Source organism: Lithobates pipiens, unplaced genomic scaffold (genome assembly GCF_037356315.1).
Source record: "Lithobates pipiens isolate NorthernLeopardFrog02 unplaced genomic scaffold, aLitPip1_a1.2 Scaffold_28, whole genome shotgun sequence".
In the NCBI taxonomy this organism is placed as follows: domain Eukaryota; kingdom Metazoa; phylum Chordata; class Amphibia; order Anura; family Ranidae; genus Lithobates; species Lithobates pipiens.
In genome coordinates, this window is record NW_027507789.1 from 208,444,391 (window position 1) to 208,471,527 (window position 27,137).

The 27,137-nt window shown below is 45.1% G+C and overlaps 1 protein-coding gene across 1 annotated transcript in view; it reads right to left on the minus strand.

Moving 5' to 3' along the window:
• Window positions 1-26,761, minus strand: part of DNAJC5 (DnaJ heat shock protein family (Hsp40) member C5) — an 87,530-nt gene extending 60,769 nt beyond the window's left edge. Inside the window, exon 1 of the mRNA XM_077460400.1 lies at window positions 26,645-26,761. The gene's annotated coding sequence lies outside the window, so the exon portion shown is untranslated. The remainder of the gene's footprint in view (window positions 1-26,644) is intronic.
• Window positions 26,762-27,137: the final 376 nt, after the last annotated feature.

Here is a 27,137-nt window from a genome sequence, read left to right on the forward strand (position 1 = left end):
GCCCTTCCTGGCCCCCAGCTTCCCTCCAGGGGTCTCAAACTAGTGGACTTCCAGCTGTTGCAAAACTACAAGTCCCATGAGGCATTGCAAGGCTGACAGTTACAAGCATGACTCCCACAGGCAGAGGCATGATGGGAAATGTAGTTTCGCAACAGCTGGAAGGCCACCAGTTTGAGACCCTTGACCACTTGGAAACAGGGCCATAGTAAAAAGATGTCCTCGGTTTGAAGTGGAGGGGGGGGGGGGGGTTAGTTTTACGGCTGCAGCAATATGCCATAGCCCTGGTGAGGAGGGCGGGAGTCAGCTGCTAGAGTCTGCCGAATGCAGAGACCAGGGGAGACAGAGAGCATGCTGCGGCTGCCTGGAGGAGCACAGAATCTGTAGGAGTTCTGTCTCCTCCCCTATGTTGCCAATGGCTGAGACAAGGTGAGGTAGAGATGAAGGAAGTGCCACAGCTGCATGAGAAGTGCGAGGGCCACGTGAAATGGCCTCCGGGTCTTATGATTGACACGTGGCCTAGGAGGACCGGAGCCACGTCAGGACGTCAAAAAGACCATGCGTTTCCCTGCAGTTGCATTTTTAAAAAGGCGCATGCCCTTTTTTTTGTGCGTTTCAGATGGCACAGAAGATTATTTAAATGAATGGGCTGCCCTGACCAAGCAAACACAGGATGTACACCCTGTACTAGTTTGAACCAAGCCTTAGGACAAACCCGGCCTGGAAAACACACAGGGGTTGATTTACTAAAACTGGAGCGCGCAAAATCTGGAGCAGCTGTGCATGGCAGCCAATCAGCTTCTAACTTCAGCTTGTTTAAAGCATTTGTTAACCCCCCCAAAAAAAAAAAAAAAAAAAAAAAAAATGTCAAATGGATCCTGTTCCCTTAAAGCATGAACAGCAGCACAGTGCTTGTGCTGTGTATTTTGCCCCTCTGTATCACCTGAAATATCTGCCAGTTTCAATCCCCCCATCTGTACGCAGACAACGATGTATCATGGCTGCTGAGCCCTGACACCGTGGTCAGTGTACGTGCTTCCATCATACGCTGCTATCTGCAGCTCTCCTCTGTCTCCCTCTGTCCTCCTCCCCCCTCCCTTCCCTGCCTGTCAGCTCTCACAAGTGCCGCTCTGCTCCTTTCCCTGCTGCTTCAAAACAAACTGATCATTATATCATCCCCTCTGTCACATAAAAAGCTGAGTCCTAGTGCTTATGCTTTATATACATATAAAAAAAAAAAAAGCAGATTTCTACCTGTTTTAACAGCGTCTTCCAGTGATCACATGACTCGAGGCTCTCTCCTCCCCTCCCGGAGTCAGCAGGGGAATTCTAAGCCCCGCCTGCTGGAAATAGACAGGGAGAGCTGAGAACCTGGAGTCATGTGATCGATGGAGATGCTATTAAAACCATCAGAAATCAGCTTTTTTTTTTTTGGGGAATTGGGACTTTTTATGTCACAGGGGATGATAGAATGATCAGTTAGTGGCTTAACAACCACTTTAAGCTTTGACAAAAAAAAAAAAAAACTGGAAGCATATTGGTTTCTTTGCAAAGCTGCACCAGATTTTGCACTCTCCAGTTTTAGTAAATCACCTCCATAGTGACATAAGAGGATTAGTTGGACACAATCAGTAAGAGCCCTTTCACATTGGTTCGCTTCAAAACGGCCAGTAAAATGCTGAGCGCTTTTGCGGCACTTCTGAGGCATGGTTTTTAAAAGGACACGTGACTCAGAAACTGCACCAAAAACGCTGTGCGGGTGTTTTTCAGGGGCTTTTGAGGCGCTTTCCATTCATTTCAATAGAGTGGGGCGTTTTTGGGGCACTTTTTTTAGCGCTTCAAACACGCTCCAAAGAAGCTGCATGCAGGAATTTTTTTTTTTTTCCACCACCCTGCCAGCGCAGCGCCCCAGTGTGAACACACGCATTGATTTCTAAATACTGTTTTGCACTATATAAGCTGGAGTTTACTGTTAAAATTAAGTGTGGAATGCAAGACTTGGGTAGGTGTAAAACGATGTTCGCTGCCGCCTTCTGACTGCAGGTGTTTTGTCAGATTATGCGAGCCGTCAATGTTTAACGGAAGTAATATTCTGTCGCCGCCATCTTGCTACACCCTGCTCGCCTCCATAGTAAGGATACACTGAGAAGGGGCAAAGCGGACACCTTGTTACACCCACCGGAGTTTTGCATTTTACAATTATTTTGAACAGTAAAGTGAGTTTATATAGTGAAATACAGTACTTAGAACTCCGTCTGACTGTTTAGATGGCAGAGGATCACTGCTTTTAAAATTCAACATCTAACCAGTCTAACCAGTCAGAGCTCCAAGTACTGTATTTCACTGTATAAACTTACTTAAATTCACAAAACTCCGGTGGGTGTAACAAGATGTCCGCTTTCCCCTTCTCAGTGTATCCTTACTATGGAGGAGTGTGGGGTGTAGCAAGATGGGGGCGACGGAATGTCACTTCCATTACACATTCTGACGAGTCGTCAATTCTGATAAAACACAGGCTCAGTACAGCCAAGGCCTTCGGTTGAATTTGACATGCAGTGTCCTGACGTCAGCGATGACGCGGTGCTCATGCACAGTGCATGTGGTTTTCTGAAACAGCCAAATCCACGTCACAGGAAGTGACATGGATTGATCTTCTGTCAGGCTGATAAATTTGTCAGCCAAAAACCTGCTGCATCCAATCCAACTTGACATAATACAACAGCCACAGCAGGATATTCTTCCATCCTCGCTGCATATTGTGGATGGAGAATTTTTTTTTTGTTTTTTTTTTTGTTTTTTGTTTTTATTCACATGTTCTACAAAACTGAGTATCCTTCAGTGAGGGTAAGCTTTATTTTAGGCTGATTCTTGTCATGTGTACCAGAAAGCAGATCCACAAGACTACAGTTCCTCTTTAACAGGAAAGGTCATGCCCGTTACAACTTTTTCAACTTCTCCAACTTTTTTTTTTCTTCCTGAACCAAGTAGATTCATTAAGGAATGATAGCTGCTAAACCCCCCCTTGTTAAAAAGAGTTAAGATGTTGGGTGCAGCTGCGTGCGAAAAAAGAGAATTTGGCGAGAAACCATGGCATCAGAACACATTGGAGAAGTACAAATGGTATATACAACAGTGTCACATGGTGAGTTTTTATCTGTATGCGCTCCCACTTCTGCAATCCTGGGGCAGCACAGTGGTGTAGTGGAGAGCAGGAAAAAGGGTCACTGGTTCAAATCCCGACCACGACACTACCTGCCTGGAGTTTGCATGTTCTACCTGTGCCTGCGTGGGTTTCCTCCGGGTACTCCGGTTGACTCCAAAAGACATGCTTGTAGGTTTATTGGCTTCTGTCTAAATTGTCCCTTGTATGTATGAATGTGAGTTAGGGACCTTAGAGTGTAAGCTCCTTCAGGGTAGGAACTGATGCAAAATGTACAATATATGTGTAAAGCACTGCATAAATTGACTGCGCTATATAAGTACCTGAAATAAATAGCCGTATATACTTGAGTATAAGCCGACCCGAATAGAAGCCGAGGCACCCAATTTTACCACAAAAAAATAAAATGGAAAAACGTATTGACTCGAGTATAAGCCTAGGGTGGGAAATGCAGCAGCTACTGGGTAAACAATGCCCACCTGCAGCCCCACCGCGCCCACCTGCAGCCCCACCTTTGATAACCAAAACAGCTGGGGGGGGGGGGGGGGTCTCCGGCTGTGTCATGCAGTCTTAACTGTTCAGCGGCCATCCATTGTAACAAAGCCCCGCCTCCTCCTCGTCCGTGATAGATGGAACACTGATTCAGTTTCCCATCATTGTCTCAGTGTTCCGTCTATCACGGACGAGGAGGAGGCGGGGCTTTGTCTCAATGGATGGCCGCTGAACAGTTAAGACTGCATGACACAGCGGGAGACACCCATTTTGGTTATCAAAGGTACAGCTGCAGATGGGCACAGTGAGGCTGCACCCTCACTCGAGTATAAGCCAAGGGGGGTAGGGTTTTCAGCATAAAAATTGTGCTGAAAAAGTCAGCTTATACACGGTAACTAAATAAAATAAATCCTCACCTAGGCGAGGATGACTTCCCTTGCCCTGTTCCTCCCGCAGCTTCCACGTCACATGCCCTAAGGGGCCGCGGGACCATTCACAAAGGGCCACGCAAGCTCGTGCATGTGCTGTGGGGAGCCAGCTGTGGCTTCTGTATACAAGATGGCGATGCCAGGGACCCGCAGCTGTGGGGAGGCAGTGCTGGATGGCAGGCTACATCATTTGTAATAAAAAAAAAAGAAATAGAAGTTCCTCTTCAAGAAATTGGTTAACCTTTTTGAAAAAAAAAAAAATAATTACATAGAAGGACTAATACCCTACGCCCTCCCCCTGGACCCCGCTGTACTTACCTTCGTGGGTGATGAGATGTCACAGTACAAAAAGATTTGAAATCCCCGCTCCTTCTTTCTGCAGGGCTTTTGTGATGGAGCAGGAGTGATTCTGATTGGTCAGTGCCGACAGGTGACCGCTTTGATCAATTGAAATTGCTCTGATCCAAAAGGTGATCTTGCACCTTAATATATTGCCAAGGAAAAAAGTCAGTGAATTGCATGCCCTATGCTGAAGCCACACAGCCAAAGCAAGTAGCTCAGAGGACAAACGATTCCAGGAATGACATCCAGGAACTTGCTGTATATTGAAATAGCCAGTATATGACTCACCAACACCGGTAGTACTAGATTTTTTTTTTTTTTTACATTACATCAGCATAGAATGTGTCCAGTCCTCCGAGATATAAACAAGGGGGGGTCGTATACAGTCAACATGCTCCATACACACTGAAGTACCTGGAAATTCCTGGAGTGGGGGGAGGGGAGGGAGGGGGCGAGTATATATTTGGGGTGGCCATTAAAGCGTACGGCAATGCACAGGTTCCCTTTAACCCCATCGGGCAAAATTTTGGAACTTGTGACAATAGCAGCAAATAAAACATGTTCATTCCAAGTCCGAAACCACAAATCGATTCATCAACAACTAATCGATAGCTGTCAGCTATTTTCATAATCAATTAGTTGGCCTGCATACAGAATGCATTATTTAGATATCTGGAAATACAGTGCAGCACACATACAGCTCAGTACACCGTCCATACATGTCAGCAAGTGCCTGAGAACGTGTGTATGTGTGAGGAGCAATGCCTCCTGGGACATGTAGTCCTGGGCAGGAAGTGAGTGGTTCTAAAAGACAGAAGTTTTTTTTTTAGTTTGCAATAGGGGGTGCTCTATACTATACTTTGCAGCTTCCTATTGGGGCACTCTGAAGGCAGTAGAAACGTCGGTGGGGGACCCCAGAAGGAGAAAATCAGGGCTGTTCTGTGCAAAACCATTACACAGAGCAGGTAAGTATAACCAGTTATAAAAAAAATAAAAAAATAAAAAAACCCTGGCCAGTCACAGAGCCGGAGTCCGTAATCCTGGAAGGAAGATGGATACTTCCAGCCGGCGAGGAAAACGAGGACATCGCTGGCTCCTGTGTCAGGTAAGCGACACATAATGGACTACATAGTAGCCCATTATGCTTTGCCTTTGCAGGGAAACAAAGAGGAAGTAATATATTATATATATATATACACATACACACACACACACACACACACATACACACACCTTCAGTGGTGAAGCTGCAGAAAAGCATGTTGTGTGTTTTTGCAGCAATTGCCATCTTTTTAATCTGCCCAACAAAAAAAAAAAAAAAAAGCAGCATTAAAAAAATGCAAAACTCAAAATCGAAGACAATTCGCATGTGCAAAAATGTAAAAAAGCAGTGTAGAAACGGATAAAACGCAAACTGCATAGGTGTGAACCGTTCCTTATGCTGACTATATGATGCCGATTTTTTTGGGCCGATATGTTAGGCCGATTTTATTTTATTTCTTTTTTTTTTCCCTTTTTTTTTTATATATTATTATTTTTTTTTAATCCCCCTTGATCTAACACACCTTTCCCACTGGGGCGTTTTTCAGGCGCTTTTGGGCTAAAAATAGCGCCTGTAAAGTGCCTGCAAAATGGCTCCCCTGCAGTCTGTGTGAAAGACAGAGTACTTTCACACTGAGGCGATGCGCTGGCAGGATCTTAAAAAAAAAAGTCCTGCAAGCAGCAAGTTTGGAGTGGTGTATACCGCTCCTCCACCACTCCTGCCCATTGATATGAATGGGCACCACTGCCGAAGCGCATGCAATGGGCGCATTTAACCTCTTCCTTGGCCGCTAGCTGGGTTATATGTGCCCCACTAGCAGCCAAATAGCACCGCTAAAATGATGGTAAAGAGCCGCTAAAACTTGCGTTTTACCATCAACGCCTGCCCGCTCCAGTGTGAAAGCAGCCTTCATAAGTGATACAGAAAATTTCTTACATTTAAACATTTATTAAACAAAACAAACCTCCAATCAGTTTACTTGTATGTATGATTTAGATTAAAAAAAAAAAAACCTATGTTTTAAATAAAAACAGGTAGTCAAAACTTTTGGACAAAAAAAATAAATGGGCTAACTTTACTGTTTTTATTTTATTTTTATTTTTTAAATGGTGTATTTTTTCCCCAAAAAAATGCATTTGAAAGACCTCTGTGCAAATGCCGTGTGACATAAAATATTGCAACAACCGCTATTTTATTCCCTAGGATCTCTGCTAAAAAAAAATATATATAATTTTTGGGGGGTCTAAGTGATTTTCTGGCAGAAAATACAGGATTTTTACTTGTAAGCAACAAGTGTCAGAAAAGATTTAGTCTTTAAATGGTTAAACTGAGAACTTCTACACACTGAGATGATTTCATTCATTCAAGTGTAAACATTGTATCTTTCTGTTCTTTTCTTGGCAGCCTGCCCAGAGAGGAGGAAGACGTTTCTATGGCCACTCAGGCAACTTACACTGACTTCTATTACTGAAGTCATTTCAAAGTCCCGCTGCAGTTCTATATCGGCTTTTTACCAGCACAATCGGCCGATGCCGATTAATTAAAAAACGGCAAATATCGGCCGATATATCGGTCGACCTCTATAGTATATACAGTATATCTCTCCTCTAATAGCATATACAGTATATCTCTCCTCTAATAGCATATACAGTATATCTCTCCTCTAATAGCATATCTCTTTGGTCATTCTCAGAGTGGATTAGATATTTTGCTCTCTAACCATATCATTGTTTTTTTTTATATTTACCACTGCATAGATATTTAGGAATAAATTGCCTTTTTTTAAAAAAACAACAAAAAAAAAAAACTTTACATATTAACTAAATTATACACCACACTTTTTTTGAGGTTAATAATCAAAACAATCGGCCAACTAATCTACTATGAAGATAATCGTTAGTTGCAGCCCTAGCTCATTCTGTGTTGCTCATTTGCAATAAGCAGTTCTCAAAAGCCAACCTATGAACAAATCTGGCTCTTGAATTACCCGTCATACTGTCCATTCTCTGAGGATACAATACAGACAGCAGAGGAGACAAGACGGCTAATTTGTGTACTATGAACAACTAAAACAATACTAGCAATATAAAACAAGAAAAACAGGAGTATCAACTGAAAAAAAAAAACCGGATCTATCCTGCAAGGTCACATTCCTCAATGACCACCTCTCCCTAAAGCCCCGTACACACGACCGGACTTTTCAACATCCAAAGTCTGACGGAATGATTCCGGCAGACTATTCGATCGTGTGTGGGCTGCAACGGACTTTTGATTCACAAAAGTCTGACAGACTTTAGAAATGGAACATGCTTCAAATTTTTCCGCCAGAACTCTGCCGGACCCAGAAATCCGCTCGTGTGTGCGCTAGTCTGACGGACTAAAACCGACGCTAGGGCAGCTATTGGCTACTGGCTATGAACTTCCTTATTCTAGTCCAGTCGTACGTCATCACGTTCGAATCCGTCGGACTTTGGTGTGATTGTGTGTGGCCAAGTCCGTTCATTCGGAAAGTCCGTCAGAACTCCGTCGAAAGTCTGCCGGACTTAAGTCCTGTCGTGTGTACGCGGCATTACAGATCACAATCTCTGATCTGCAGATATCAACCTAAGGCCGGCCCCATAGACAGATCAAATCTCGGCTGGTTCAGCAGAAATCGTGTATGGGCAGGCTGAATGTACCAGCTGATCAACTTGGGTACAACCAGCTTGCCGGATTTTACTTGAGATATTCGCAAGCGAATGCTACAGCCCGCTATCAATAATCACTGTTAAATAACAGGAAAGAGAAAGGAATGGGACTTTTTATAATATAGCAATAATCACCGTCTTGTGCCCGTGGGGACGGCTTCCTCTGCCCGCCCCGAGCTGAGAGAATACAATGTCCCGGCAGGAGGGATTCCCCTGTCAGCACCGTCTGTGGTGATGGGGGAATCAAGGAAATTTCTTTCCTGCAACAACGGAAATTCGCACCGTCTATGAACACATGCCGGGTATGTCACAATAGAAGAATATTTTCTGAAAAGCTCCAACTTTTAACATTGAAAAGCCATCCTTGAGCTCTGGTCAGTGACTTTACCCAGGATGAATTACCTAAAGAGGAAGTCAACTCTCCCAGTATAATTCTTTTCATTTAGTCCATTATAATAAGTAATTATCAAACTCTAGCCACTGTAATCCAGCCCAAATCGCAAATTACTTACGGTTTAAAGAAACTTTAATAAACTTGTTTCCAGGGGTTAGGCAGCGCCATCTTAAGTATTGTTTTCCGAGTCCACAGTAGAGTATTTCCGCCCTTACATTGAGCACTTCCTGTACTGTTAACCAAGCCTCCTTCTCAAGCCAACGTTTCTATGGCAACCCTGCTTTCCTGCTCATAGCTGACTTGTTTTATTTCATAGTATTTACTTGTGGCGAATATCTAGTGTTTGCCTATGTCAGCCTTATCAGCTACAGCTGAGAAGACCGCAGTAATGCTGTCCGATGCCTTTTTTTCCCACTCCATGTGATGTCACATGGTCACATGGGGTGTAGTAGGAAGCTCTGAGTGATTATGCAGTCTGGTGGGATTTCAGTGTTGTGCCGTAGGAAGTCCTGATAATAGATAGGCCAAGCACAGAGTGTGCCGTTGTCACGCCACATTCGGCTACCCATCACATTTTGCTACGAGTGCGCATGCGTGACACCGCCATATGCGGTCCAACACAGGGCCCCTTGCGGTCTCGCTTTGCTCTCCACGCTTCAGGCACGGCCTCGCATTGCTCGGCATAATTATAATTTAACTCTATGTCCACTTTGATGGTGGAGCTTGAACGCATATGGCGGCGTCGCACATGCGCAGTCCAGCAGGTAGCCAAATGTGATGGGTAGCCGAATGTGACGAAACACCGTAGATCATGGGAGATCTGGGCATGCTCAGTGAAGTCATTCTAAAGAACAAAAAAGGATTACAACAATACTAAGCAAGTAAGGAGATATGCCAATTCACATGGGACAAAGTTGTGGGGCAGAGTTTATAACCACTTTAACCACTTCAGCCCCGGACCATTTTGCTGGTCAAAGACCAGACCACTTTTTGCGATTCGGCACTGCGTCGCTTTAACTGACAATTGTGCGGTCGTGCGACGTGGCTCCCAAACAAAATTGACGTCCTTTTTTTCCCACAAATAGAGCTTTTTTTTGGTGGTATTTGATCACCCCTGCGGTTTTTATTTTTTGCTCTATAAACAAAAATAGAGCGACAATTTTGAAAAAAAAACCGCATTATTTTTTACTTTTTGTTATAATAAATATCCCCCAAAAATATATATAAAAAAAAAAAATTCCCTCAGTTTAGGCCGATACGTATTCTACATATTTTTGGTAAAAAAAAAAAAAATCAAAAAAAATCGCAATAAGCGACTATTGATTGGTTTGCGCAAAAGTTATAGCGTTTACAAAATAGGGGATAGTTTTATGGCATTTTTATTAATATTTTTTTTTTTTACTAGTAATGGCGGCGATCAGCGATTTTTATTGCGACTGCGACATTATGGCGGACACATCAGACATTTTTACACATTTTTGGGACCATTGTCATTTATACAGCAATCACTGCTATATAAATGCTGTGATTCCTGTGTAAATGACACTGGCAGTGAAGGGGTTAACCAGTGGGTGGCAGTGTAGGGGTTAAGTGTTCCTAGGGGTGTGTTACTAACTGTTGGGGGCTGGGCTTTCAATTAGTGAACACTGATCTCTGCTCCAATCACATGGAGCAGAGATCAGCGTCACTAGTTGCTAGGCAGAACGGGGAAATGCTTTTTACAACGGCATTTCCTCGTTCAGCCACCCCGAGACGATCGAGGGTATGCCCGCGGCGATCAAGTCCGCGGGACCCGCGACCAGACTCATGGGCGCGCTCGCGATTGCAGGGCAGCATTAAAGATTGGACGTACCTGTACGCCAATATGCTTGCCCGTGCCATTCTGCCGACGTACATCGGCGTGCGCCGGTCTGGAACCGGTTAATGTCATGAGTCTGCAGGCAGGAGGAAGCCATTACTTATCTCTCTCAGTGATGATTCAAACTCAGCAATGGATGAAGACACGGGAACTCAGCACAGGGATGGTGGGAACCCCTCATAATGGGAACAGCAGGTGTACAGATCTGGGAACTCTGCACAGTGATGGTGGGTACCCCTCATAATGGGCACAGCAGGTGTACAGACCTGGGAAATCAGCACAGGGATGGTGGGAACCCCCCATAATGGGCATAGCGGGTGTACAGACCCAGGAACTCAGCACAGGGATGGTGGGAACCCCCCATAATGGGCATAGCGGGTGTACAGACCCAGGAACTCAGCACAGGGATGGTGGGAACCCCCCATAATGGGCATAGCGGGTGTACAGATCTGGGAACTCAGTACAGGGATGGTGAGAACCCCTCATAATGGGTACAGCAGGTGTACAGATCTGGGAACTCAGCACAGTGATGGTGGGAACCCCTCATAATGGGCACAGCAGGTGTACAGATCCGGAAACAGCACAGGGATGGTGGGAACCCCTCATAATGGGCACAGCAGGTGTACAGACCTATGAACTCAGCACAGGGATGGTGGGAACCCCTCATAATGGGCACAGCAGGTGTACAGACCCGGGAACTCAGCACAGGGATGGTGGGAACCCCTCATAATGGGCACAGCAGGTGTACAGACCTATGAACTCAGCACAGGGATGGTGGGAACCCCTCATAATGGGCACAGCAGGTGTACAGACCCAGGAACTCAGTATAGGGATCCCCTTATAAGCACAGCAGGTGTGCAGACCTAGGATCTCGAAGTCTCTGGCAGGCTGCGCAGGTCCTTCTGTTATCCAAACATTTACCTCGGAACGCACAAGACGCTCAATGTTGGTACCACTCTGTACATCCCCATCCAGCTGTAGCCTGACATAGGCTTTGCAGCTTGTGCGGCTGGACGGCCCCGTGTGCACCTGGGCCTAATTTTGTTGCAAGTCACAAGGTCAGGGGCTGCATCAGGGGGCCGATTTGCCGTGTCAAACAAAAGCCAAGCACTGCACAGGTACCTCCATTTATTTAGCTGGTCATCCCTGAGCCGGCATCTAAGCACACAGCGACCTTTGATATTGCCCTGAACAATGACAAATATGGTGTGAGAGGTCAGGAGCACCTCACATGACAACTGAGATCTGACAGTAACTTCACTTTATAATACTCGGTGCTAAAGAAAGCTAAATGTCGTCTAGTGGGATTTACATCTACTTTACCAAGAATGAGGAGCGGAGGGGCATGTTACCAGCACGGTAATCCAAGAGCCGTAACATTTTGTCAGCCGGGTAAAGCTTGCTTTGCAGTAGAGATTTCTTCTCCGTCACCAAACACAGAGCCATGTACTGTATGAGTCACAGACACCTCTACAGGATGACTGCATCTGCTTAGTAAATATAGAATGTCTCACCTATCTCTAGCAGTGGCCCTGGAATAATGAGGACCGCAGCGTGTAATAAGGAACGGCCTCGAGATGTGCAGCCGACAGGAGCCCTGCGAGGTCGTACAAGCTGTGTCGGGGAAATGCATGCAATCCTTAGATAATTGCCCAAGAAATCACGGCTTGTCACAAACAGATGGAAACGCCTTAAAGGGCCAGCTCACCAAAAACATTCATTTAAAAATGGTTGTAAAGCCCTTACACATACACCCACTGATGTGACTGGTATTCCTACGTACGTTGTACCTATGCCCTCTCTTCTCTACAGCCTCGTAAAGCACACATTTTGCACATTTGTCAGCTCTAGGTGGCAGGCAGAGGGGATCTGATAGCTGCAAAGCTTAGCGCAAGGAGCTGAGTGTAATCTGAGACCTGAGTGGATGGAAACGAAACACCCACCCCTCTAAAAATTATTATAGGGAAACATGCACAGCCGGTGTCCTATCATATAGAGTCCCCCATCGGATAGTGTCCGCTGTGTCCTGCGCATGCACACAAAGATTCCGAAAATAGCCGAAGATGAACGGCGCCTGCGCCGTGAGCCCAGATTCTAGCCGCACCATTCAAGTGGACATAGAGTTGGAATATAAAAGAGCCAAGCGCAGCATGTCGAGCAAAGCCAGCCCGCAAGGGGCCCTCTAATATCACCAGCCCTATGTCCACTTGGATGGTGGGGCTACCACCTCGACTCACGGCGCAGGCGCCGTTCATCTTCGCAGATTTTTCCGAAGCTTCCTCTGCTCCGTGCTGCGCATGCGCAGTACAGGGCGGACAGTATCTGATGCCAGGACACTATATGGCAGAACACTGGCAGGTCGCTCCCGCTGTGGTTACACACGGTGGGAAACCATGGACTCAATATCCACCAGCACCCGCCATTCTTCCTGCAGAGACAAGGCAGATTGCCGTTTTGACAGGAGGGAAGGCGTGGATCCTGCGTCTCTGCAAAGCTCAGTCTCCCCCTAGTAAAAAGCCCCTCCCACAGTGTACACAAACACTGGCTAGTAAGGATGGGCTCGGGGGTGTTCGCAACTGCGCGCCACGAGCCCGCCAGGCAGCCGACACTGCGCAGCGCTAATCACAGGCAGTGAGACATTTCTCCACCTGTGCAGATCACGTCTCACTGCCTGTGATTAGCGCTGCGCAGTGTCAGCTTCCTAGCGGGCTCTGTACGCGCGGGCGCGAATACGCCCGAGCTCATCCTTACTGGCTAGGCACACAGCTAACCCCTTTGATCACACCTGTTTAACCCCTTCCTTGACAGTGTCATTAGTACAGTGACAGTGCATATTTCAAGAACTGATCACTGTATTAGTGTCACTGGTTCCCCCCAAAAAAGTGTCCGACGTTACCCCGCAACATTGCAGTCCCAGTAGAAGTCTCTGATCACTAGCAAAAAAATTCAAATAAATATATCCCATAGTTTGTAGATGCTCTAACATTTGCGCCAAGCAATTTATATATGCTTTTTGGGATTTGTTTACCAAAACTATGTAGCAGAATACATATTGGCCTAAATTTATTAAAGTGGTTGTAAACCCTTACAACACACTTTGACCTACAGGTAAGCCTAGATTAAGGCTTACCTGTAGGTCCAAGACGCATGCGCCGTAGACAGCGGCGCGCAGGCGCACTGAGCGCGGCATTCTCAATGACGGAGCTGCCGCGCGTCTCGGCTCCCGTGCGCATGCGCGGGAGTGACGTCATCGCGGCTTCGCCGAATGACAGCAGCGGAGCTGCGAGACCCACCGAGAAGATGGATGCGCCGGACTACAGGGGACAGCGGTGACTTAGCTGGCTCCTGTGTCAGGTAAGTGACACATAATGGACTACTATGCGATGCATAGTAGTCCATTATGCTTTGCCTTTGCAGGGAATGAAAGAGGAAGTAACACCCATCAGGGTTTACTTTCTCTTTAAGAAATGCGACTTTTTTCAGTGTTTTTATTGGATATGTTTTATAGCAGAAAGTAAAAAAAAATTGTATTATTTTTTCAAAATTTTTGCCCGCGCGCTTCACCGGAAGAGACACAGTGCGCTTCGACACCACGCCCTTCACAGGAAGAGACGCCACGCCCTTCACAGGAAGAGACACCGTGCGCTTCGACACCACGCCCTTCACAGGAAGAGACGCCACGCCCTTTACAGGAAGAGACACCGTGCGCTTCGACACCACGCCCTTCACAGGAAGAGACACCGTGCGCTTCGACACCACGCCCTTCACAGGAAGAGACACTGTGCGCTTCAAAGAAAGACGCCACACCCTAGTTTGGCATCACTTACTGCAGCTATGAACCTAGAGGCGATTCAGTTCGCATTGTGCGCTATACAAGTATTTCATTAATTCATTCATATGAACCAACCGCAACTTCATCTCTTTCTATATAAATGGTGCCTGCAGTGGAGAATTGGAGTCGCCCATATGACAGAAGCCAGGTCATGGATGAATCTTTGCCCTGCCTCAGGCTACTGATATCCCGGCTGTTTGGTGGAGTTGCTAATCGCTCCTGCTTGAAAAACAGTGTGATGTGCGTTTAATTAAATGTACTCCAGTAATTCCCCATCTTTATAAACAATTCTTGCTGATTTTCACAACATCAAAAAGGTGCAAAAAAAGAAGAAGCCGCTGTAAATTCCTTATGTAAGGTTTCATTTTGGTTAATTAGGGCTGTGTAGGCACTGGCACCACAGCAACTGGAGGGACTACAAATCCCAGCCCAGCCCAGGAACAGGATGGGCATATAAAAGAAAGCTGCCATAGTTGTGGCAATATTATCAGTGTCGCAATGAAGGAATCCCTGTTATTGAGGTGAATAATAAAAAAAAAATTCCAATTATTTTTTATTTTTATTTATTTTTTGGTCACAACACCACTTTAAGTTAGGTTCACATTGAGGTGGCTCTGTGTTGTGCAGAAGCACGGCGGTCCATTTATTTGAATGGGCTACGTTGCCTCCGGAAGCAGTGAGAGCAATGACAGGCTGAGAGGAGTCGCTGTATTTCACACGTATTCGCAGATCCGGTGGGTAGCGGATGTCAGTCCCTGGACACATTTAACCCCAAACAGGTTTGTTCCTAACCAGTCATTGTGTGGATTCATGCAGCTCCTATCAGCCCATCATTACTTTTTTTTTTTTTTTTTACAGGCTTCCTGGCTACACCTATCAGCCCAGCCGCATCAATAGGCTGTCCCTTGCCACTGTCTGTACCCGCTTGTCCGCGTGAAAGACAAATTAATAATTAGATGCCAACTCACTGTTAGGGTGTGGTTAAAAAAAAAAAAAAGTGCAATATAAACACAGACACGTCCAATTTTCAGTTTCTGAATGAAGTAGGACAGACATGTGATCAGATATATTGTGCAAGAGTTCCTGCTGATTTTGTGACATTCAGTTCCTGCAGTTTCCCCAGCGTGACATGAAGGAAGGTTCACCCCAGCAGGCTGCGCTACACCGCTGGTCTGCTGTAGGACGACAGTTGTGCCAGTGAACTTTTTTTTTTTTTTTACTTTATTGAAATGTCACAAAGTGACATTTCATTTAGTTCTACTGGCCGCATGATGGTGCAAGGGGGTGGATTGCGCTGCGTTTAAAAAAAGTATTGCGTGTCAAACTTGTTTTGATGACGCACCGCTCCTGCGATGGGACTGAGCTGCAATAGCTGAGCCTGGTGTGAACAGGCCCTAAATCATTAATACCAATACAATGTATCGATGGTAAATGATGCTGTACTTGTCCCGATGTGTACCTGCCTGATTACACGATTGTCTGCTTACGTCAGGATCGGTGGGGTCTGCTTCTGTATATGGGACAACAGTTGACATACAATATACGGCCAAAGCCTGCCGCCAGGCCTCATCACGGAATGTGGGGGGGGTTGGAACGGCTCACTGTGAATAGCACGCCCCACCCCTGAACTCTGCACTGTACATAACACAGCTCTAGAGCAGAACCCCAGAACCCTGCGCGCTACCTAGCATGCCCCTAAACCAGTGATGGCGAACCTTGGCACCCCAGATGTTTTGGAACTACATTTCCCATGATGCTCAACTACACCGCAGAGTGCCAGAGCATCATGGGAAATGTAGTTCCAAAACATCTGGGGTGCCAAGGTTTGCCATCACTGCCCTAAACCCTGCACTCTGTGCATAGGGCACCTCTGGAACTGCGGTTTGTAGCATAATCCTGAACTCTGTATGCAGCACACTCCAGATACAACCAACCCTTTGAGTGTAAACATACTACTGATGTGGCCTGCAATGAAATTTCATTGGACACCCCTAACACATGAAATTGGGCTAAACGCAGCCATTTAAATGAGTACAAATAACAACAACTTCTTTAAAAAGCAGCGCAATGATTATGTGAACAAAAAAATCCTAATCCACTTCAAGCGGAACTCCAATTCTTTCTTATGGATGGAGTAGAGAAGGATTAGGGCCACAGGCTTCGGGAAGATTCATACATGCTTCCAGGGAAAAGTTCTCACTGGGGCAGAGTGAAAGGAAACTGATAGTGATCCCCAGAACAGGACATGAGGGGGAAACCTTCAAATGGGAGTATTTTCCTTCACTTATTTACAATTTGCTGTCATTTCCTGATGTGCCACCAGACCCGGAAATGAGGAGAAATCTCCATAATGGACACAGTTGAAAACACCGACAGAGGTTCTAAGCCTTTGAAACAGTCTGGCTGTAACTCTACTGTAATTGTTCAGACTGACTTATCCGAGGTCTGCTTTAATGAATAGGTTTGATGACTGCTATGGCTGGAAATGGGTCAACACAAGTGCTGCCAGGAGCAACCATCACAATGTCCGTAACTTTGCCTTAGAAAAACGATTTCTGAATGGAGATAAAACAAGACGGTCGCGTCCTCCGGTTTTTAGCACACATATGGCTTATTTGACATCATTAGTGCAGCCGGCAACATTATTCCTCAAAAGGGGAATGAATGTATTTAGTATAAATGTCAATCGTTCGCATGATTTTGGGAGACTTTTCTCCATTTAAGAATCAAACAAAATCTCAGAATTTTTAATGAATCGAAAACCATGCATTCGTTGGAAAGCAAAGTTGCAGATTTCGCATTGAAAATTTGTGGCCAATCCTCAAGAGACGGGTGAACGAAAAAAAAATTAAAATAACAAATTCTGACAAACTCCAAGCATTGATTATACAAGAATGGGGGGGGGGGGGGGGGTTGGGCTGCCATCAGTCAGGATGTGGCTCAGAAATTGATGGACAGCATGCCAGGGAGAATTGCAGAGGTCTTGAAAAAGAAACACTGCAAAATATTGACTCTTGGCATAAACTTCATGCAATAGTCAATAATTTGACACTTATGAAATGCGTGGAATTATATTGCAGAATACCATAGTCATATCTGACAAAAAGGAGCTAAAAACACTGAAGCGGCAGACTTTGACAAAAATAAGAATTTTCACATTCTCAAAACTTTTGCCCACGGCTGCAGGACAGTCAGCAGATTAGGTCTCCACACTGCGATCTAAAAACTAATTAAAAAAATAAAAACAAAAAAAACAAAAAAAAAACTTCTTAGGATAAATAATTATTTTTTAGAAAAGAGAAAAAAAATTATTAATTAATAAATTATAGATAGATAGATAGATAGATAGATAGATAGATAGATAGATAGATACAAGGGGGGTTGATTTACTAAAACTGGAGAGTGCAAAATCTGGTGCAGCTCTGCATAGGAACCAATCAGCTTGCAGGTTTTATTGTCAAAGCTTAACAAAACAAGCTGAAATTAGAAGCGGATTGGTTTCTATTCACAGCTGCACCAGATCTTTCACTCTTCGGTTTTAGTAAATCTCCCCCCCACAGACAGTCTAGGAGCATCTATATTCCTCTGCTGCACCTGAGCACAGAAAGACTCTGTCATCTCTGTTGTAATTACAACGACGACAGCGGTACATATTACAGGGTAAACCCTAATGCTTTAATACAGAGTACAAAGCGTGTTATAAACACACACAGCTCCGGGGCTGCTGGGAAGGCCGCTGACAGATGGTCCCCTTAGGTGACATGAGAGAAGACCGGCGGGAGACACACAAACCATCTATATACCTGAATACACTGTGCAGTATATACAGATATACACCATCTATATACCTGAATACACTGTGCAGTATATACAGATATACACCATCTATATATCTGAAAACACTGTGTTGTATATAGAGACACATCATCTATATATCTGAAAACACTGTGCTGTATATAGAGACACATCTATATACCTGAATACACTGTGCTGTATATAAACAGACACATAAGGTATATAGATGGTGTGTGTCATATATATATATATATATATATAGCACAATGTATTCAGGTATATATATATGAATACACTGTGCTGTATATACAGAGACACACACCATGTACAGTATCTCACAAAAGTGTAAATATTTTCTTCTATCTTTTCATGTGACAACACTGAAGAAATGACACTTGTCTACAATGTAAAGTAGTGAGTGTACAGCTTGTATAACAGTGTACATTTTCTGTCCCCTCAAAATAACTCAACACACAGCCATTAATGTCTAAACCTCTGGCAACAAAAGTGAGTACACCCCTAAGTGAAAATGTCCAAATTGGGCCCAATTAGACATTTTCCCTCCCCGGTGTCATGTGACTCGTTAGCGGGTGTGCTAAATTTGGCGTTATCGCTCTCACTCTCTCATACTGGTCACTGGAAGTTCAACATGGCACCTCATGGCATAGAACTCTCTGAGGTTCTGAAAAAAAAAAAAAAAAATATTTTTGCTCTACATAAAGATGACCTAGACTATAAGAAGATTGCCAAGACCCTGAAACTGAGCTGCAGCACAGTGGCCAAGACCATGCCGCGGTTGAACAGGACAGGTGCCACTCAGAACAGGCCTCGCCATGGTCGACCAAAGAAGTTGAGCGCACGTGCTCAGCGTCATATCCAGAGGTTGTCTTTGGGAAATAGACGTATGAGTGCTGCCAGCATTACTGCAGAGGTTGAAGGGGTGGGGGGGGGGGGGGGGTCAGCCTGTCAGTGCTCAGACCATACGCCGCACACTGCATCAAATTGGTCTGCATGGCTGTCGTCCCAGAAGGAAGCCTCTTCAAAAGATGATGCACAAGAAAGCCCACAAACAGTTTGCTGAAGACAAGCAGACTAAGGACATGGATTACTGGAACCATGTCCTGTGGTCTGATGAGACCAAGATAAAATTATTTGGTTCGGATGGTGTCAAGCGTGTGTGGCGGCAACCAGGTGAGGAGCACAAAGACAAATGTGTCTTGTCTACAGTCAAGCATGGTGGTGGGAGTGTCATGGTCTGGCTAAAACCCGAAACACACCTCCAAGACGACCACTGCCTTGCTAAAGAAGCTGAGGGTAAAAGTGATGGACTGGCCAAGCATGTCTCCAGACCTAAACCCTATTGAGCATCTGTGGGGCATCTTCAAATGGAAGGTGGAGGAGCGCAAGGTCTCCAACATCCACCAGCTCTGTGATGTCATCATGGAGGAGTGGAAGAGGACTCCAGTTGCAACCTGTGAAGCTCTGGTGAACTTCATGCCCAAGAGGGTTAAGGCAGTGCTGGAAAATAATGGTGGCCACACAAGATAGACAATTTAGGCCGAATTTGGACATTTTCACTTAGGGGTGTACTCACTTTTGTTGCCAGCGGTTTAGACATTAATGGCTGTGTGTTGAGTTATTTTGAGGGGACAGAAGATTTACACTGTTATACAAGCTGTACACTCACTACTTTACATTGTAGCAATTGTACTTTACATTGTAGTATTGTTGCTGACCATGTCCATCCCTTTATGACTACAGTGTCCCCATCTTCTGATGGCTCCTTCCAGCAGGATAATGCACCATGTCAGAAAGCTCCAATCATCTCACCACTGGACAATGAGGTCCCTGTCCTCCAATGGCCTCCACACTCACCACATCTCATCCAATAGAGAACCTTTGGGATGTGGTGGAACGGGAGATTCTCATCATAAATATGCAGCCGACAAATCTGTATTAACTGTGTGATGCCATCACTTCACTATGGACCAAAATCTCGGAGGAATGTTGCCAACACCTTGTTGTATATCTATGCCACAAAGAATGAAAGCAAAAGGGGGTCCAACCCGGTACTAGCAAGGTGTACCTAATAAAGTGTCCGGTGAGTGTATCTATAAAGATATATCAATATATATAGATATACATCTCTTAGAATGTTGGATTCTGGACTGGCAGCTCCGCCACACCAAAAGGACCTCCTACAGACTTCTTGGCCTGTATAGATCAGAAATTAAAGTGGTAGTAAACCCTTTCATATACCCAGAGATCAGGTCATACACAGAGATCAAAATGGGAGTATTAGGAGGAGTACATGTGTGGGAAGAGTCAGTATGGGAGTATTAGGAGTACATGTGTGAGAAGAGTCGGTATGGGAGTATTAGGAGTACATGTGTGAGAAGAGTCGGTATGGGAGTATTAGGAGTACATGAGTGAGAGGAGTCAGTATGGGAGTATTAGGAGTACATGTGTGAGAAGAATCAGTATGGGAGTATTAGGAGTACATGAGTGAGAAGAGTCGGTATGGGAGTATTAGGAGTACATGTGTGAGAAGAGTCGGTATGGGAGTATTAGGAGTACATGAGTGAGAGGAGTCAGTATGGGAGTATTAGGAGTACATGTGTGAGAAGAATCAGTATGGGAGTATTAGGAGTACATGTGTGAGAAGAGTCGGTATGGGAGTATTAGGAGTACATGTGTGAGAAGAGTCAGTATGGGAGTATTAGGAGTACATGTGTGAGAAGAATCAGTATGGGAGTATTAGGAGTACATGTGTGAGAAGAATCAGTATGGGAGTATTAGGAGTACATGAGTGAGAAGAGTCGGTATGGGAGTATTAGGAGTACATGTGTGAGAAGAATCAGTATGGGAGTATTAGGAGTACATGTGTGAGAAGAATCAGTATGGGAGTATTAGGAGTACATGTGTGAGAAGAATCAGTATGGGAGTATTAGGAGTACATGAGTGAGAAGAGTCGGTATGGGAGTATTAGGAGTACATGTGTGAGAAGAGTCGGTATGGGAGTATTAGGAGTACATGAGTGAGAGGAGTCAGTATGGGAGTATTAGGAGTACATGTGTGAGAAGAGTGGGTATGGGAGTATTAGGAGTACATGTGTGAGAAGAGTCGGTATGGGAGTATTAGGAGTACATGTGTGAGAAGAGTCGGTATGGGAGTATTAGGAGTACATGTGTGAGAAGAGTCAGTATGGGAGTATTAGGAGTACATGTGTGAGAAGAGTCGGTATGGGAGTATTAGGAGTACATGTGTGAGAAGAGTCGGTATGGGAGTATTAGGAGTACATGAGTGAGAGGAGTCAGTATGGGAGTATTAGGAGTACATGTGTGAGAAGAGTCGGTATGGGAGTATTAGGAGTACATGAGTGAGAGGAGTCAGTATGGGAGTATTAGGAGTACATGTGTGAGAAGAATCAGTATGGGAGTATTAGGAGTACATGTGTGAGAAGAGTCGGTATGGGAGTATTAGGAGTACATGTGTGAGAAGAATCAGTATGGGAGTATTAGGAGTACATGAGTGAGAAGAGTCAGTATGGGAGTATTAGGAGTACATGAGTGAGAAGAGTCGGTATGGGAGTATTAGGAGTACATGTGTGAGAAGAGTCGGTATGGGAGTATTAGGAGTACATGTGTGAGAAGAATCGGTATGGGAGTATTAGGAGTACATGTGTGAGAAGAATCAGTATGGGAGTATTAGGAGTACATGTGTGAGAAGAGTCAGTATGGGAGTATTAGGAGTACATGTGTGAGAAGAGTCGGTATGGGAGTATTAGGAGTACATGTGTGAGAAGAATCAGTATGGGAGTATTAGGAGTACATGTGTGAGAAGAATCAGTATGGGAGTATTAGGAGTACATGTGTGAGAAGAGTGGGTATGGGAGTATTAGGAGTACATGAGTGAGAAGAGTCGGTATGGGAGTATTAGGAGTACATGTGTGAGAAGAGTCGGTATGAGAGTATTAGGAGTACATGTGTGAGAAGAATCAGTATGGGAGTATTAGGAGTACATGTGTGAGAAGAATCAGTATGGGAGTATTAGGAGTACATGTGTGAGAAGAATCAGTATGGGAGTATTAGGAGTACATGAGTGAGAAGAGTCGGTATGGGAGTATTAGGAGTACATGTGTGAGAAGAGTCGGTATGGGAGTATTAGGAGTACATGAGTGAGAGGAGTCAGTATGGGAGTATTAGGAGTACATGTGTGAGAAGAGTGGGTATGGGAGTATTAGGAGTACATGTGTGAGAAGAGTCGGTATGGGAGTATTAGGAGTACATGTGTGAGAAGAGTCGGTATGGGAGTATTAGGAGTACATGTGTGAGAAGAGTCAGTATGGGAGTATTAGGAGTACATGTGTGAGAAGAGTCGGTATGGGAGTATTAGGAGTACATGTGTGAGAAGAGTCGGTATGGGAGTATTAGGAGTACATGAGTGAGAGGAGTCAGTATGGGAGTATTAGGAGTACATGTGTGAGAAGAGTCGGTATGGGAGTATTAGGAGTACATGAGTGAGAGGAGTCAGTATGGGAGTATTAGGAGTACATGTGTGAGAAGAATCAGTATGGGAGTATTAGGAGTACATGAGTGAGAAGAGTCAGTATGGGAGTATTAGGAGTACATGTGTGAGAAGAATCAGTATGGGAGTATTAGGAGTACATGTGTGAGAAGAGTCAGTATGGGAGTATTAGGAGTACATGTGTGAGAAGAGTCAGTATGGGAACATCTCGAATATCTATAGGGTGAGGTGTACATCTAATGTGGGGGTCCCTGTATACAGTATAGATACAGGAGTGTAACCTGTATATAGTCTACTATATTCTACTGGTATCCATGTATTATATATATATATATATATATATATATATATATATATATATATATATATATATATATATATATATATATGGTATATCTGTATATATAACTTATGGGAGGTCTCCTCTCCTATGTGAAGGAAGGGTGTTATATATATATTTTTTTTTAGTGAGGGGGGGGGGGGGGTTCCTCTAATATTCAGGGAAGGGTGCCATGTATAAGGTGGGGTCATGGGGGGTATCTTTCCTATGTGGGGGAGGGGTCTCCTGTATACATTGTGTGTGTGTGTGTATATATATTATATAGACATATATGGAGGGGGAGAAGGCTCTCCTGTATATTATATATTGGGGGGGGGGGGGAGAAGGCTCTCCTGTATATTATATATGGGGGGGGGGGAGAAGGCTCTCCTGTATATTATATATGGAGGGGGAGAAGGCTCTCCTGTATATTATATATATGGGGGGGGGAGGCTCTCCTGTATATTATATATGGAGGAGGGGAGAAGGCTCTCCTGTATATTATATATATATATGGAGGGGGGGAAGGCTCTCCTGTGTATTATATATGGAGGGGAGGGGAGAAGGCTCTCCTGTATATTATATATGGGGGGGGGGAGATGGCTCTCCTGTATATTATATATGGGGGGGGGGGAGGCTCTCCTGTATATTATATATGGAGGGGGAGAAGGCTCTCCTGTGTATTATATATGGAGGGGGGAGGCTCTCCTGTATATTATATATGGGGGGGGGAGGCTCTCCTGTATATTATATATATGGAGGGGGGGAGAAGGCTCTCCTGTATATTATATATATGGAGGGGGGAGAAGGCTCTCCTGTATATTATATATATGGAGGGGGGGAGAAGGCTCTCCTGTATATTATATACATGGAGGGGGAAGTAGGCTCTCCTGTATATTATATATGGGGGGTGGAGAAGGCTCTCCTGTATATTATATATATGGAGGGGGGGAGAAGGCTCTCCTGTATATTATATATGGAGGAGGGGAGAAGGCTCTCCGGTATATTAGATATATGGGGGGTGGAGAAGGCTCTCCTGTATAATATATATGGAGGGGGGAGAAGGCTCTCCTGTATATTATATATGGGGGGGGGGGGAGAAGGCTCTCCTGTATATTATATATGGGGGGGGGGGGAGAAGGCTCTCCTGTATATTATATATGGGGGGGGGGGGGAGAAGGCTCTCCTGTATATTATATATGGGGGGGGGGGGGAGAAGGCTCTCCTGTATATTATATATGGGGGGGGGGGAGGCTCTCCTGTATATTATATATATGGAGGAGGGGGAGAAGGCTCTCCTGTATATTATATATATGGGGGGGGGAAGGCTCTCCTGTATATTATATATGGAGGGGGGGAGAAGGCTCTCCTGTATATTATATATATATGGGGGGAGAAGGCTCTCCTGTATATTATATATATATATGGAGGGGGGGAAGGCTCTCCTGTGTATTATATATGGAGGGGAGAAGGCTCTCCTGTATATTATATATATGGAGGGGGAGAAGGCTCTCCTGTATATTATATATATGGAGGGGGAGAAGGCTCTCCTGTATATTATATATATGGAGGGGGAGAAGGCTCTCCTGTATATAATATATATTGGGGGAGGGGAGAAGGCTCTCCTGTGTATTATATATGGAGGGGGGAGGCTCTCCTGTATATTATATATGGGGGGGGGGAGGCTCTCCTGTATATTATATATATGGAGGGGGGGAGAAGGCTCTCCTGTATATTATATATATGGGGAATGGAGAAGGCTCTCCTGTATATATGGAGGGGGAGAAGGCTCTCCTGTATATTATATATGGGGGGTGGAGATGGCTCTCCTGTATATTATATATATGGAGGGGGAGAAGGCTCTCCTGTATATTATATATGGAGGGGGGAGAAGGCTCTCCTGTATATTATATATGGAGGGGGAGAAGGCTCTCCTGTATATTATATATGGGGGGGTGGAGAAGGCTCTCCTGTATATTATATATATATGGAGGGGGGAGAAGGCACTCCTGTATATTATATATATATATATATATATATATATATATATGGAGGGGGGGAGGCTCTCCTGTATATTATATATATGGAGGGGGGGAAGGCTCTCCTGTATATTATATATGGAGGGGGGAGAAGGCTCTCCTGTATATTATATATGGAGGGGGAGAAGGCTCTCCTGTATATTATATATGGGGGGGTGGAGAAGGCTCTCCTGTATATTATATATATATGGAGGGGGGAGAAGGCACTCCTGTATATTATATATATATATATATATATATATATATATATATATATATATGGAGGGGGGGAGGCTCTCCTGTATATTATATATATGGAGGGGGGGAAGGCTCTCCTGTATATTATATATATGGAGGGGGAGAAGGCTCTCCTGTATATTATATATGGGGGGTGGAGATGGCTCTCCTGTATATTATATATATGGAGGGGGGAGAAGGCTATACATATGGGGGGTGGAGAAGGCTCTCCTGTATATTATATATATATGGGGGGTGGAGAAGGCTCTCCTGTATATTATGAATGGAGGGGGGAGAAGGCTCTCCTGTATATTATATATGGGGGGTGGAGAAGGCTCTCCTGTATATTATATATGGGGGGTGGAGAAGGCTCTCCTGTATATTATATATATGGAGGGTGGAGAAGGCTCTCCTGTATATTATATATATGGAGGGGGAGAAGGATTTCCTGTATATTATATATATATGGAGGGGGGAGAAGGCTCTCCTGTATATTATATATAGAGGGGGGAGAAGGCTCTCCTGTATATTATATATGGGGGAGGGGAGAAGGCTCTCCGGTATATTATATATATATATGGGGGGTGGAGAAGGCTCTCCTGTATATTATATATGGGGGGGAGGCTCTCCTGTATATTATATATATGGGGGGTGGAGAAGGCTCTCCTGTATATTATATATATGGGGGGTGGAGAAGGCTCTCCTGTATATTATATATATATGGGGGGTGGAGAAGGCTCTCCTGTATATTATATATATGGGGGGTGGAGAAGGCTCTCCTGTATATTATATATATATGGGGGGTGGAGAAGGCTCTCCTGTATATTATATATGGGGGGTGGAGAAGGCTCTCCTGTATATTATATATGGAGGGGGGAGAAGGCTCTCCTGTATATTATATATGGGGGGTGGAGAAGGCTCTAATGTATATTATATATATGGAGGGGGGGATATATATGGAGGGGGAGAAGGATCTCCTGTATATTATATATATGGGGGGTGGAGAAGGCTCTAATGTATATTATATATATATGGAGGGGGGGGGAAGGCTCTCCTGTATATTATATATATATATATATGGAGGGGGAGAGGGATCTCCTGTATATTATATATATGGGGGGTGGAGAAGGCTCTCCTGTATATTATATATGGGGGGAGGGAGAAGGCTCTCCTGTATATTATATATGGGGGGGGGGAAGAAAGCTCTCCTGTATATTATATATGGGGGGGGGGGAGAAAGCTCTCATATATTATATATGGGGGGGGGGGAGAAGGCTCTCCTGTATATTATATATGGGGGGGAGGGAGAAGGCTCTCCTGTATATTATATATGGGGGGGGGAGAAAGCTCTCATATATTATATATGGAGGGGGGAGGGGCAGGCTCTCCTGCAGACCTCTAGAAATGAATGGAGATGATGGCCTGTAATGATATCCGCATCCTCCCTCCATTTCTCCTCAGGCCCGGTGCTCGGTCGGATCCCCCCGCCTCACTTCCGCCCATCCCCCGGTCTTACCTCTCCCCGGTGTCGCTCGGCTCAGCTCAGCTCGGTCACGTCTAGTCAGTCAGGCGCAGAGGGGGCGGTGCGTGCGCGGCTCCGGTTGGTGACGTCACGCAGCACCGCAGAAAGCGCGCGCCTGGCCGAGAGGGGCGAAATAAGGAGGGATCCGGGAGCGCGCAGAGGAGTCCCCGAGGGAGACAGCAGGGGGTGTAGGGGATGAATGGAGGAGAAGGTGGGGTTTTAGAGCATGAATGGAGGTGGGGGTGTAGGTGTAGGGCATGAATGGAGGAGGCGGGGTGCACAGGGTGAATGGAGGAGGCGGGGGTGTAGGGTTTGAGTGCAGGAGGCGTGGGGTGTATGGAGGAGGAGGTGGGGGTGTACGGGGTGAATGGAGGAGGCGGGGGGTGTACGGGGTGAATGGAGGAGGCGGGGGGTTACAGGGTGAATGGAGGAGGCGGGGGTGCGCGGGGTGAATGGAGGAGGCGGTGGTGCACGGAGTGAATGGAGG